Source organism: Bidens hawaiensis, unplaced genomic scaffold (assembly GCF_021521415.1).
Source record: "Bidens hawaiensis isolate Kalapana, Puna unplaced genomic scaffold, B.hawaiensis_p1.1 tig00001088_1, whole genome shotgun sequence".
Classification (NCBI taxonomy): domain Eukaryota; kingdom Viridiplantae; phylum Streptophyta; class Magnoliopsida; order Asterales; family Asteraceae; genus Bidens; species Bidens hawaiensis.
In genome coordinates this window covers 2,591,716-2,607,581 of record NW_027491063.1, presented here as the reverse complement: position 1 = coordinate 2,607,581, position 15,866 = coordinate 2,591,716, and the positions used below count along the sequence as shown (strand labels likewise).

The 15,866-nt window shown below is 34.7% G+C and overlaps 1 pseudogene across 1 annotated transcript; it reads right to left on the bottom strand.

The window, feature by feature from the left end:
• Positions 1–510: 510 nt before the first annotated feature.
• LOC143559173 (histidine kinase 1-like) lies at positions 511–14,092 on the bottom strand (annotated as a pseudogene). The gene is made up of 13 exons (XR_013139893.1): positions 13,632–14,092; positions 13,045–13,287; positions 9,129–9,923; positions 8,038–8,285; positions 7,776–7,935; positions 7,473–7,599; positions 7,274–7,363; positions 6,938–7,123; positions 6,793–6,862; positions 6,667–6,709; positions 6,442–6,582; positions 1,015–1,933; positions 511–912 (listed from the first exon to the last, which is right to left on the bottom strand). The product of XR_013139893.1 is annotated as a histidine kinase 1-like (transcript).
• Positions 14,093–15,866: the final 1,774 nt, after the last annotated feature.

The following is a 15,866-nucleotide window of genomic DNA, read 5'->3' as shown; positions in this document are numbered from 1 at the left end:
ACAACTTTACTACAAAGTATGACCCACTAAACCGCCTATCATTATCTCCACTCATTTCTAGGATCAGGAGAATATTCCAATGACCCGCGCCAATCACCAAACTCTCTGTGAATCGCCAACCATGATATTTCTCTCTTTGGATCACAAACTCTCTGTGAATCCTCAATCTCAAACCCATCATATATACAAGTCTACAACTATTATGACTTGTTGATCATCATTTTAACATCATCTCCAAGTTTTAATTTATCCTTTCTTGAAACCTTTGACACAATATTTGGTGATTAACTTAACAAAACTTTTACATTTTAAGACTATAACACTCAGTTTTTGTTTCTATCACATATATGCAAGGTTTATAGGCCAGCCACACCCATTTGTGGTAACTAACACAAAATTTGATTTAAAAAAATGCCCCAATTTCTATCACCATGACATTTGAGTTTGATCTAGAAATTCATTATAGACATACCTGACAACTAACATTCAACATAGAAGGTGTTTTTTTTAACTCCATTACGCCAATATTTACATACTAAAATCAGGTTATAACGTAAACCAACTATATTAGTCAAAACCGCAAAATCATATATATAATGAACAACAATTCCAGAGTCCCACCCTTTTGTGATGTAACATCAGACATAACAAATAGCATCATGCATCGCGTCATCACTTATTGATTGTTTTCTGCTTCTAGGTCCTACACTTAGTTAATGACAAAATGGTAGAAACCATAAGCTTGCAGTCTATTGGCTTTGTCAAATATGCATTCATTCCCACTTCTAAACACTTTGCTTCATCTGATGACATGGCATGCGCTGTCAGTGCAATGATGGGAATATGTGATTCTGATTTCCTCTCTGCTCTTCGTATTTCTTTCGTTGCTTCATAACCATCCATCTTTGGCATCTGGCATGACAAACAGATTAACGCAAGTTAGAACTTAGAAAACATCATAACAATATAGCTACATTTTGATTATCCAAATGTTGTTATAACCGACGCGTGTACCTGACAATCCATGAGTATCAAGTCATATCGTGGTTCTACTTCTTTCTGAATGTTTAGAGCCTCAACTGCCTGCACACCATCTCCTACAATCACAACCTTAGCACCCATTTGCTCAAGCATCATAGTTGCTACTCTCTGTAGTATTGGTTGGTCTTCTGCCAGCAAGATGTGTAACCCTTCAAGATCCTTTTGACGACTCTTAATTTTCTGATCTACTTGATGAATTTGTTTCTCACAGTTCGAGTTATCTCGGCCCCCCTCTGAACCGACTTCAGTTAGCTCAGGGAAGCAATTGCTAACCACTCCATATACTACACATTTTTCTTGGTATGTTTCTTCAATATGCGAGCTTCTGACTGAATTAGTTTCTGTCATTTCAGAACCATTTGAACTCTTTGTGGGAGTAGAATTTATTTGAACAGTAGCGTGTGCTTCAGTCCACAAAATATTCTTTTTCGACTGGTCAAGGTTGCTTTCTTTAATAACAGCGTCAATGATGTGCGTCATTTTTGTCTTGTGTAATGGACCGTTTACCATTAATAAATGTTCGTGTCTTCGAAGCTCAACCTTGATTGTATTAGAAGTGTCGTGGTTTAGTATCCAAGCAAACTTTGCATTTATGTTGAATGCATCTAGGAAGTTGAGTTGTTCCTTCCATATGTCTGTGGTAATGTTAAGCATTCCAATATCAATTACTATGATGAAAATGGTCATTTTTACCCATTCCTTGTTTAATGTGTCTGTGGTAACGTCTAAAAGGCTCGTATGTCAAGTTTTGCGTGTATGTAGGTTTAAAGAGTTCCTGAAGTACGTGTGTCAACTCATTCCACTCGTTTGCTTCCCAGATGGGCACTTCGTGTTTATGTAGCCAGCACGAAAGAATTGATCTACTTGTTTTTCCATTGAGTGCTAGCATTACCTGTGTTTCAGTTACAATGAAAAATTACCTTCTTTAGAGCCAACACTTTTTGTTAGTAATGTTAATGGCTGGTTCTATGCAGTAGAAGTTTTAGCAAGTTTGTGTTTTCTGTAAAACCCACATCTTCTATGCTAAATATGTAGAAATATAGGGAAAAGTGACTCAGCTCAATGATGATATGTTAAAAGGCCCTAAACATTTGTGGACGCATCTTAAAATCATGTATTCGATCAATCAATCAATCATACCCAGTGGAATCCCACCAATAGCATAACTATAATGGGGTCTGGGGAGGGTGGGATGTAGGCACACCGTACCTCAATCCAATGGGATAGAGAGGTAGCTTTTCCAAGGAGACCCTCAGCTCAAAGAAACATATGTGTGAGAGAAAATAAGAGGGCACGTAGTAAAACTAGTAATACTAATACATGTATAAGTAACAATATAGAAATATATGAAAAGAGAAAAAGATAATGTGTGTGACCAAAATAAGGTAAAGAGAAACCCCTAAGGTATTCCTTTCTTCCTAAAAATCCTTAGCCTTAATTCTAAGTCTTCAAGAATTCCTATTCTCAACCATGTCCTCTAAGAGGTTTAGATCTAGCAAATCATGTCTAGTCCTCTCATCCCAAGTCAATTTAGGTCGGCCTCTACCCTCCTCCTCTCTATAGTAATGTTTTCTACAGATCTAACAAGATTCGTCGTCTGTCTTCTCTTCACATGTCCGAACCATATCAATCTCCACTCTCTTATCTTGTCGGATATGTTAGCTACCTCTAATCTCTCCCGAAACACTGTTTCTTATTCGGTCTAGCCTTGTGTGCCCACGCATCCAGCGTAACATTCTCATCTAGGGGTGAGCACGGTTCTGTTCGGTTTGGTTATTGAGTAAAACCCAAACCTAAACCTAAGCTATCGGTTATTTTAGAATACAAACCAATCGGTTTTCGGTTATTCGATTATTCGTTTATTTGGTTTTCGGTTATTTTCGGTTTCGATTTAGGTTTTTTTCGGTTCTTTTTATTGTGAGTAGACATTACAAAAAAAAAATTCAAAAAAAATAGAGTACCTCATACGTATTGAATTCAAAATACAAAAATAGGCACGCGTTATATTGAACCAAATAAATACAAAGTTGTTTGAGTAGTAGAGTTTAAAATTCAAAAACGTTCTTAATAAAAAAACTAAAGGTTTCCCGAATCTTCATTCATTGTCTTATTCATCTTCAATGTTTAGACCCAATCTTGATCCTCTTCATAATATTAATCACGTCAATGGTAGATTCTTTTGGTGTTTTGTTTCTGGACATAACATCTTAAAAAAACACGTAGAAAACATAGGTTCGATTAATCGGTTCGGTTCGATTTTTTTAAATGGATAACCTAACCTAAACCTAAAAATCGGATTTTCGAAAACTAAAAAATTAACCGTCGGTTAATGCTTCGGTTCAATTTTTTTCAGTTCGGTTTTTTTCAATTCAGTTTTTTTGGTTATTCGGTTTCGGTTTGGTTAATTCGGTTTTATGCTCACCCCTATTCTCATCTCTGCTACCTCAATTTTCCGCTCTTGTGCGTTCTTGATGGCCCAACAATCTGTTCCATATAACATTGCAGGTCTAACTGCGACACTATAAAATTTTCCGTTTAGTTTAGTTGGGAATCTATTGTCGCACAATATAACTGTGGCTGCTCTCCATCTACACCATCCTACCTGAACTCGATGTGCCAAATCACTGTCTAATTCCCCATCGCTCTGAACAAATGATCCTAGATACTTGAATTTCATTACCGGCGTAACCACTTGCCCTTCAATGGTGATCTGAACGTCCTCATTGTTATTTACCCTACTAAAATCACAATGGAGGTACTCCGTCTTAGATCGACTAATCCTTAAACCTTTTGTCTCTAAGGTTGTTCGCCACTCCGCTAGTCTCACGTCTAGATATTTTTTATGCTCAGCAACTAACATAATATCGTCTGTGAACATCATGCACCACAGGAGTGTCTCCTAAATCGAGTTTGATAGCTCATCCAAGACTACTGCGAAAAGAAACGGAATCAACACCGACCCCTGGTGAAGGCCTACCTCCACGGGGAAGAAATCGGTATCCCCCATGAGCGCACAGACACTTGTTGTAGTCATGGTATACATATCCATAATTATGTCTATATATTTCCTCGGACCCCTCTACCCTATAGGCACTTCCAAAGCACTTGGCGTGGCACACTATCATACGCCTTTTCTAGGTCAATAAACACCATATGCAGATCGCGCTTCTTCTCCCTATACTTTTCCATCAATCTTCTTATAATGTGTATTGCCTCTGTGGTGGAACGCCCCGACATGAATCCAAATTGGCTCACCATAACCTGAGTTTCCCGTCTAAGTCTAACCTCAATAACTCTTTCCCATAACTTCATAGTATGGCTTAGTAGTTTGATTCCTCGGTAGTTACCACAACATTGGGCGTCTCCTTTGTTCTTATAGATAGGGACTACGACACTGCTCCTCCACTGGTGTGGCATCTTATCAGATTTGAGGATAATATTGAACAAAGTAGTTACCCACATGACTACCTCTTCTCCCATACACTTCCACACCTTGATGAGTATGTTGTCTGGGCCAACCGCCTTAGCCCTTCCCATCCTCCTAAGTGCAGTCTGCACCTCTTCCCATGTGATCCGTCGGTAGTAGCAGTTATTCGGTTGTTGACGTTGAGAGGTTGTGTTATCATATTCTTCTTGGTAGGCTCTTCCATTGTTAAAAAGGTTGTGGAAGTGGGTTTGTTATCTTAGCTTGATGTCATGTTCCTTAACCAGTATATAACCCTCTGTATCCTTTATAAACTTCAAAGGCCCTAGATCTTGCCTTCTACGCTCCTTGGCTTTGGCGATCTTAAATTTAGCATGTTCCCCCTCTTTTGTTTCTAAACGTTTATACATCCATTTATAGGCCTTATTCTTTGCTTCCGACACCGCCTTCTTTGCCTCTCTCTTGGCCGTTTCGTAAGTCTCTCTCAATTCCACTCGCTCCTCCTCATTCGTGCACCTCAAAAGCTCCTTAAAGCTTACCTGTTTTTCCCTTATCTTGTCTTGTATGACCTCATTCCACCACCAAGACTCCTTATGCCCACCTGTCTTTCATGTTGTGACCCCGAGAGTCTCCTTTGCTACTTGGATGATCTTTGTCGCCATAGCTTCCCACAGTTTAGTCCCCATTAGTCGAGCCAATGTCTGCAACATGAGTTTATCCTTAAACAGAGCCAATGTATGCAACATGAGTTTATCCTTAAACAGTGGAAGGTTTCCGTCCTTCAAATTTCCCCATCGAATTCTACGTGTACATCTCCTTTTCTCGAACCGTCAGCTTATTTCTGAAGGCTATATCTGCCACCAGTAGTCGATGTTGAGCCACAACCTTCTCCCCAGGCATGACTTTGCAGTCCCTCGACCAACATCGGTCTCCTTGCCTCATCACAAGGTAGTCGATTTGCGTGTTGCGTCCGCCACTGCTGAAAGTGATCAAACGTGGACATGTTTTCTTAAAATATGAATTTATAATACCTAGTTCGTGCGCCACTGCAAACTCTAGAAGCTCTATGTCGCTCTCATTCCTATCACCAAAACCGAAACCCCCATGTACAGCTTGTAAACCCTCGTTAACCTCACCAATGTGTCCATTAAAATCACCTCCTATACAAATCTTTTCTCCCCTAGGTATGCCCCCTACCACTGCGTCTAGGCAATCCCAAAATTCTCTCTTTTCCTGATCCCCTAAGCCTATATGAGGAGTGTAGGCGCAAGCTACTGCCACTACTTCCTCTCCTAATACTAGTCTCAACATCATAATCCTGTCGTTATGTCTTATCACCTCCACTACACTAGTTTGTAGTTCCTTAGCCACTAGAAACCCCACTCCATTCATAGCTCCATCAGACCCCGAGTATCACAAGTTATATCCATTACACTCATCTCCTCTATGCCCTTTCCACTTAGTCTCCTGAAGGCATGCTATCTGAAGCTTACGTATTTAAGCACATATACCAATTCTAGCAACTTACTATTTAGTGTTCCTACATTCCAAGAAGCCAAATACAATATATGCTTCCTAACCTACACCCCTCGTTTCAGTACATGGTCTCATGTAATAGTCATGGTTTCTACGCTTTATGATTGCAACTACTCACACAAATACAAGCAATAGAACACCCAATCTTAGTGAAATACCATTCAAGTTTTTGCATAAAAATTTATACCATTCAACTTATACCATAAAAATTGTTTATGCCATCTTATGCAATAATATGTATCATGTTTTTATACACTCGGAATGAATTATGACCAAACTGAAGTAAACAAGTTAATATTTTAAATTTTCTTCACAAGTGCATGTATTTTAGACAATTTTGAGACTTTAACATACATGAATTAAGTTGAGAGACTTTATTGTGTAGGTTTAGCATGGATGATGTTAAATAGGTGAAAACATGATTAACAGAACCACTTCACCTTAATGTTATGTTTTGCAAATTTGAGTTTATAGCTTTCTCTAGGTGTATCTGCTGGTGCGTTGAGTAAAATATATAGTTGCATAAGGGTCCCTGATCCATTTTTCTTGACAACTCTTATTTCTCCACCCATCTTGTTAACCTGTCGATACAATTATCTTTGTGAAATTTGTTAACTTTTAAAACCAAAAGCAAATAGGTTCAATCTCATTGTGACATCTCTCACCAGGGTTCGAACTATGCATAACCCAAGACCTGTTCCACCATGCCTGAAATAATCAAGACGATTCATTAATTTGTATAGTTCAAAAATGTAGAAATATCAATAAAGGCGTATTTAGTTGCTACTTACAGTCTAGTTGTTGAGGGGTCTGCTTGTTCAAAGCTTTCAAATACTGATTCCCATTTGCTTGGATCGATTCCTATAAGGTGGTAAAGAAAAACAAGATCAAAAGGTATATATGGTTTTGTGGGTCAGTATGATTTAAGGTGCATACCACAGCCAGTGTCTTCAACTTCAAAGAAAAAAATCATTGTGTTGTCATTTTTGCAGGTTTTTTTCTCATTCCTTTTGATCTTTTTCTGGTATGCAGACCATAAAGCTCTCTGATCAACATAGAAGTTCCCGTTAGGACTGAAAGAGTTCAGATTCTCGCACCATCCTCTCAGAATAATGTATCCCGCTGTAAGTCAAATGCATATATTAGTTGTTTTTATGTTTCTAATAAAACCAGAAAACCAATGAAAGCTGGATTCAAATTTGACTAAGCCAACCCTTGAAGGTTATGTGACAATTAATTAGAACTATTCTTGAAACTGAAAATTACACTTACATGTTGTAAACTTGATTGAGTTACTGATTAAATTTGCAAATATTTGTACAACTCTACCCGAATCTCCACGAACTACTTTTGGCATATCATCTAATGACATCCAGCAAACAACAAAACATATTATTAACCATTAATGTAATGAACTCATCTACCAAATTCTTTTTTATTATTAGATTTTATGATACGGTTAAATTAGTACCGGACAGATCTATGATGGCTTCTACATTCCCGTTCTTGCATTGCACGGAAAACATATCCACAAGTCCTTCAAGTTCTCGCCCCAAATCATACCCGGCTTCTTCTAGAACCAGTTTTCCAGATTCAACCTGTTATTTATTAAACTATTAACTAAAATTTCTAAAAACATTTAAGCTATATTACCCTCCTCAGACCCTACCATAGCATTGCTATTGGTGGGATAAACTGAGTACGATGATGATGATGATGATGATGATTTAAGCTATATTAGCAAAAAAACATGCAATTTGTTTGGTAGTTTTACCTTACTAATATCCAAAATGTTGTTGAGAAGCCTTAGGAGTGCCGTAGAGCATCTACGAATTTGAGTGATTGTAGCGTATTGTTCGTTTGTTAGAGAATCATCACACAGAAGAATATCAAGCAATCCTATGACGGCAGCCATTGGTGTTCTAAGTTCATGACTGTTTCAAACACAATTGCTCATATAAGAATTCATATCATTTGATCTTCATGGATGATGTTTTAAAGAACATACAGACTAAAAGATCATAAGCAGAACTAACCTCATGTTGGCTAAAAACTGACTTTTGAAATTGCTTGATGCTTCCGCTTTCCTTCGAGCATCTAAATGGCTAATTAGTTCTGCGCGTAGTTTCATTTCTTTTGATACTCCATTTGTTAATATGAAAATACAAATACATCCCACAACTAGTAAGCATACAGATGCAGATATTAATATGATGAATGTTTTAATTTCCCTTGCATCCACCTTCCCCACTATGTTCTTCCTTGGAATACATAGAACTCCCACCTACATAATCTTTTCCTTATAAAGGGCAATATCATTGTAATAATGATCTAAATCTTGAATAAAATGATTTAGGAAAATTGAATTTTAATAATTTGAGGAATGAACAATTAACCGAAAATAATCCATACTCGCAAATGAGCAATGTAGTGACACTCCTAACTTTCACTTTCATGGAAAAGGACAATTCCACTCTAACAGAAAAGTAACTCTACACGCTGAATGCCTTTTATCAACAATAGTTTGAATTTATCCTAATCAATTAAACAAACAAACTTACCCAGTAAAACCCTACTAATAGTATAACTATAATTGGTAAGTGTAAATGAGGGTAAACATTTTCTTTATCTCATAGGATAGATATGTTGTACATGTGAGACCCTGGACTACAAAAGCCTCTTTTTGATGTGTACTACATATATAGCAACACAGTTAACAACAAATGTAGCTATTCTAAGATAGTTAAAACAAAAATCAAATAGAAGTACCAGTAATGGTGGTTACCGCTATCATAAGGTGGTGAGTAAACTATACTAGAAACACATTATAGAGCAAATGGATAAGAAAAAATAGCACTAGCTCCCTTAAAAATACCTATACACTCCCCTAAATAAGTAAATATAGTCTATGCATGCTATGACATTGCTAAGTTTAGATACAACAAAATTGAAAGTTAAGGACAAAAAAAGTTGATTTCTTTTTAGAGTAGGATTGTCCATGCCAACGAAATTGAAAGTTGGGAGTGTCATTGGTCACATTACCGGTATGGATTATTATCTGCCAATCGGTAATTATATATAGTTTGCATTACTAAAATATAATTTGCCAAAAAATGAAATGGCATACCATTGGAAGTCTTGTTAAGTTTAAGAAAAATGAATCTATATAATAGCGCTGGTGGCCAAGGGTGGCGTTAGCCGAGTGAACCTCATGATTCAGTGGCAGCTTATCATGATAGGTTTTGTTCAACCACTTGGCTGCAGACTGTATGATTTCATCTTGCGAATCTTCTGCCATGGTGAGTGTGGGCCCATTTGATGAGTTTCTCAACAAGGGTGTACTAGAAGAAGTTGCCAGCAACCACCCCTTTTGAGAAGTCAAATAAATATGCCCACCATGAAGATCGACCAGCTCTTTCATTAATTGACCGACACTATACAACGCGGTAGTTACTCCCACCACCGCCACTATACTTCCCCTATCCTCATCCCAGACGGGTAAAGCAGCCGACAGCAAGGGTGAGTTTGTAAATTTACTCACAGCGACATGCCAAGAAGCTGCTCCATCAGGAATTTGAGATATCCCTGCAATATTAATTAGCTCATCGGGCGGGATCTCTTTTTGCTTCCCTGTCTTTCTACCTGTGTCGGGATCCAATGGCTCTCGGTACCATATTGCAGATACATTACCGTGTATCATCTGATCATTCCACTCTTGATCATGAGGTGAAGATCTATTCATGTTACAAGGTTCAGCCATAGTGTAGTTATCTAAATTAGAGTATATGTAGTATGTGTTCTTGTCTCTTAGGTCTCGATGAAATGCCTGAACGAACCCGTTTCGGTACTTTATCGACATTGAGTTGAGAGCTTTGCGGCTTGAGAAAAGGGCCCATGTGACATCCCTCATAACTTCATACAACTGAAACATGATATAGACATAAGCATGATGAATATACATATATATATATATATACACATAAGCACGATGATAGATAGATGAGTATCATTATATAACTTCAAAATTTTTAAGAACTTAAAAGAACTCTTAATAACTAAGGTTTCTTTTATAAAAGTTTTTGTATGTTACTCTTATTTAAGTGTAATTTTATCACTTTTTATATCTATATTTACGATTACAACTATGAAAATTAGTTTCTTCACGTATTTAATTTTCTTTTACATATATGTAAATTTGTTATTACATAAATTTTACACATATATATGCTTGTGACATGGGATTTGGGTGTACTCGGACATGATAAATATAAAGAATATTAAATTTTAGGCATTATATATATGTCAAACTAAGCATAGCTCACGTAAACAAAAGTATCATAGCCAACTCAACGCCGCCTAGCATGATTTTTGACCAACTTTTGATTAACTTTTAACCGACATGAAAAATTACTCTTTACTTTTTTAGGTCAAAATCGGCCCAAGTTAACCGACTAGATCCGATTTTGGCTAATGTTGACCATCATTGACCAATTCCCTGTAACTAGGCGAAGTTAGAGAAAGTCGCATCGGCACCATGCCTTATAGCGATTACTCGGTCTTGTAGACCTACTTTTACAACCATGGTTCCTAGAAGTTCTTAACTATTTTGGAGTTATGAAATGATATATATATATAGGGGTGAGTTAACGTACAATAATGGCTTATCATACATTAGGTACGCGACATTCCAGAGCGTTTGATTAAAAAACGCGCGGTGGCAATTTCGTAAATAACCCAACAGTAGTTCGCGATCAAAATTCGTCGATTACAAATCAACTCTGATCCAAATTCGGAACTTGTCGCTCAATCTAATCCAATTTCTAAACTCTAATCACAACTTACAGTATGAAATCTCAAAAGTCAAAACCCAAAATTGAAAAGAACGTCACTAAACATTAAAAATCTTCAAATTGATCAAATATTGATGATTTAATCAATCGAATTGATGTGTAAGAGGCTTTAGAATCATCAATCGATTATGAAAATACAGATTAACACACTTAATTGAGCTCTGATTAGGGTTCATGTTTAAACGTTCTACTCAAAGTTTAAACGTTCTGACCAAAATAAACACCAAAATGATGATCTAATCAATCGAATTGATGTGTAGAAGCATTTAGATTCATCAATCAATTATGGAATTGCAGAAATAACGCACTCAATCGAGCTCTGATTAGGGTTCAAAATATTATGTTTAAACGTTCTGAAACATAACTGAATACCTTTAAACGTTCTGACCAAAAAAGAACATCTTTAAACGTTCTAATACATTCAACGAAGCACTGGGTGTTAAAAAAATGAACATCTTTAAACATTCTAATACGTTCAAAGAAGTTCAGGTTGTTTAATAAAAAGTTTAGAAGTTCTAAGAAGTTTTGGGTGTTCAAAAAAGTTTAGAAGTTCTAAGAAGTTCTGGCTATTCAGAACTTCTAAAACTAACAAAAAAAAAAGAAATTAAACACATGTAAACATGAAATTGAACACTGAAATCACTTCATATAATCTCATAATCATCAAACAAACATCAATCGACCGTTAATTTGATCATTGATTCGACCATATGAACAAAATATGGAACGTCTGCAACTGGGTTTCTTCAAAAACTCAAAATTGATTAATTGAAACTTCAAATTGATGATTAATTGGACCAATTTCAAAGTTTAATTGATCAATTAGTTCAAAAATTTCAATTTCAATTTCAATTGGGCAATTTAATCAACTGACATGTGTCGGAAGAAGATGGTGGTCGCGAAGGTGGATGGTGTACGGAATCGTTGAACGGTGATGGTGAAGGTGGACGGAATCGACGGGAGAAGAGGTTGAAGGAGGCCGGCTCGCGTAATTGTGATTTTAGGTTAGGATGGTTATTGAAGATGGACGCTCCATACACTCGCGTACCGATTGTACGATAAACGAATTTCGTATTCCATGTGTGTGTGTGTGTATATATATATAGGGGAAGGATATTTTGATGAACCTTGATAAAAAAAATAATTTTTTTTTTATTTTTTTACTTTTCTAAAATGTTCGCTTTTTTGTTTTATAATTTTTTTAATACTTTTTCAGAGGTTTTTCTTGCCCAAAATATTTCTCAAAGTTTTTAATTTCAAAAAGTATTTTTAAAATCCTCACCATATATATATATATATATATATATATATATATATATATATATGTAAGATTAGGATCATGAGAGAACTTTTTTAAAAGTTGAGAACTATAAGAAGAATTTTGGACCACAAAAAACCCAAAAATAAAAAAATCATAAAATAAAAAAAACACAAAAATCAAAAAAGTAAAAAAACCAAAACTCTTATTTATCATCTCGGTTTCATAAAAAAAACAAAAACTAGGTTTAGCTAAATTATATACACATATGTATAATATATACATATATGTACATTTACATGTTTTTTTTTGTACACATGTGTATAATTTAAGATAAATGATGTTGTACATATGTGTATATTACGTAAGTAAAGATTATATAAAATTATACATATGTGTATAATGCGACGTTTTTTTTTCTATTATTTTTAATAAAACCGGAGTGAAATATAAGAATTTTAGTTTTTTTACTTTTTTAAATTTTTATTATTTTTTGTTTTATGATTTTTTTAAATATTTCATTAAAAGTGTTTTTAATGGTCCAAAATGGTTCTCAAAGTTCTCAATTTGCAAAGGGTTCTCTTAGGATCCTTACCCTATATATATATATATATATATATATATATATGGGGGAGTTATCATACAAAGTAAAAAATGGTACTAAACGTGCGAACCGTATAAAAATTGAAATTTGGCGGTGGCATAATCGTAAATAACAAGAAAATTGGGCGGTGGCATATATATATATATTTGAATTATTAAAAATCAAATATGACAAATCAACAAATGATAATAAAAAATTAAAAATATTCTAATATTCAAACTAAAGAAAAAATAGTGACTAACAGACAATAAGTTATAAATCAAATAATAATAATAAAAAAACTCTTCGACACTCAAGAAAGATAAACTTTTAGCGAGATTAGATTACAAACCTCTACTTGTTGTGCCTGGTTTTCAGCTTTGACATATTTTCTGATCACATATTCTGAAAGTCTAACTTGAGATGTGGTTATATCAACTGTTGAGTTCAAGATCTTCCACATACGTAATAAAGGACGCTGCAAAAGCTCGTATCGAAGGCCATGTGCCAACGAATTTAATGATCCTCTTGTGTAAACTTTGGTGAAATGCCACGTGAGAAGTGTTAGTAGACCTATAAGAATTGCCAGCATTACCTGAAAATTATATATATATGTATATATATGAAAATTAACAAGCTTTTAAACCACTCATTGGTAGTCCGTATAGAATTCAACTAAGTATTTCTAAGCATTTTTATGGAAATTATTGTGCTTTTAGATGCAACGTTCCTTGTGCGAACTATCAAGTTTGCTTGGGTGGCAGGGAACCCTATAGAGTTTGGTGAAAAATTTTATAAGTTCCCTTGTCACCATGCGAACTTGCCGAGTTCATTTGCCACATCAGCAAACTCTAAAACAAATTGTAAGAATTTGCGTGAGTTCGCTTATAGGATCATTAAACAGCCTACTAATCCGAAACATTAACTAGTTATTTTTACCATAATGGCTATGCGCGCTACACAGACACTGTAGCATGGAAACTCTTCTTGATTAATATTGCTCCGTGAACATCTTCTCCGACGAACAGGTATATGGTTTTTTCCCGACGAACTAGGAGTTGCAGAAATCAGACCGAACAATCGTCTAACAGCGGATGCCATGCCAACTAGAGTGATCATGCCTGTAGTTAGCTAAAATACTTTTAGTCTGGTATTTGATCACTAGTCTCAATATTAAGATCACTTGATTGATCGAATCTTACACGTGGACATGATCAGTGGGGTGATGTGGATTGTGCACGAACACAGACACTTGCATATTTAATGTGGGTGTGTTAATTGGAAGGCACCATCGAATTTTCTAAGGGGATAATACTAGAAGGTGGGTTTCTTTTTAGTCATATTTGATATTTCTATAGTTTGGACATGCCTTTTCCACTTTGGGGTACGGGTTGATGACTGAATATATTTTTATTATTATTATTATTATTATTATTATTATTATTATTATTATTATTATTAGTTTGAGTCCTTATGTTAGGAGGGCTTATTTAAGTTTTTCTATTTTATCATTTTGCTATTTTATTTGAAACTAATATTTATCCCCTGTATTACGAAGGTTGTTTTATCTTATTTGTTTATAATATTTATTTATTTTTTGAATTTTTATTTTTTATTGTATGAAAGTTTTAATATACTTATGGTTTGATAATAAATTGTTTCATAAATAAATAAGATGTTATAACCCAGTTTAAAAGCTATATGGGTTTGATAAGACCTATGACCCGTTTATTTGTTTTATTCAACTCGTGTGATACACGAGATTCTAATATAAAATTATATAATACATAAATATTAGCATGTGAGTGTATTTATATGTAAAATACAACTAAAAAAGTATTATGTTTTTCCTTAATCCAGTGATAAACAAATTTCTGGTTTCTCACGAGCTATTCATTAACCTCAAAATGGATCACGCTTATTCTAGAATCAATAGTATACTAAAATTTACACGAACCACATAATACAACTAACTATACATAGTGTGTATACCAAGGGGGGGGGGGGGATATGATAATTGCGTAACGTTGTTATATATCATATTCAAGGAACTATATACATGCCAATGGTTTTTTAATTATAAGTAATATATAACTTTTTTAAATAAATCAGATATTAGTTTTGGGTATATTCCTACTTTATAAGATTTCTAAATCAAATATTTGGTGAGATTAGTTTAATGAGATGTTATAACCCGTTTAAGAAATATTTGGGTTTGATAAGACCCATACCCGTGAATTTGGGTCAAATGCACGAGAAGCCTCCATTTAAAAATCAAGCAAATCTGGTGAAAAGGGGGAAGCGACCACATCGCGACACCTATGATTTTTGGGTTTTCGTTTATATATATTATAGATGATTCGTTTTATTTTTTAACATAGTTTTGCTTTGATTTAATACGTATATATTAGTTTGTTATTCTTATGAATGTTTTTAAGATTTAGGCTTTTTCAATTGATATTTGTAGGTTTTTTGGATTTTTAACAAGCAAACACAAACGCACATGAACATATTAATTTATTTAAAAGAACAAACATGAACACAAATATTTAACTTATGAAAAGGGACATTCATGTAGTTGACGATAGTGGTTGATGCATGAGAGGGAATGTTGACGATGGTGGATAGTAATTGGAAGTTGAACTGGTGGTGTAGGGGATAGATCGTTGAAGGAAAATATGTAAAGAGAAATTAAATTAGGCTTTGATGATGTAAGAGTTTACAAATAAATGAGATGCTATAAATAATTTAAGGGTTATACGGGTTTGGTGAGACCCATTACCCACGAAAATAATTGTTTGATGATTAATGGGTTATTTGAGGAAAATTATTATTATTATTATTATTATTATTATTATTATTATAATTAATATTAATATTAATATTAATATTAATATCAATATCAACATTATTATTATTATTATTATTATTATTATTATTATTATTAATTTGTTTATTTCTTTGCTGGTTAGTCCATGCGATGGACCTTGTGTTTCCTTACATTATTGTTCATATATAGATTTATGGTTTTGGAGCTTAGGTATGTGTTGTGGGTAGAAATTTCAAGGATCCTGATATGCAAAACTTTTAGAAGAATCCTCACAGCGCATCAGGATCAAAGAAAGGCAAGATCCTCGGTAAGTATTATTGTTAACTAGCATTATCCTTTCACCA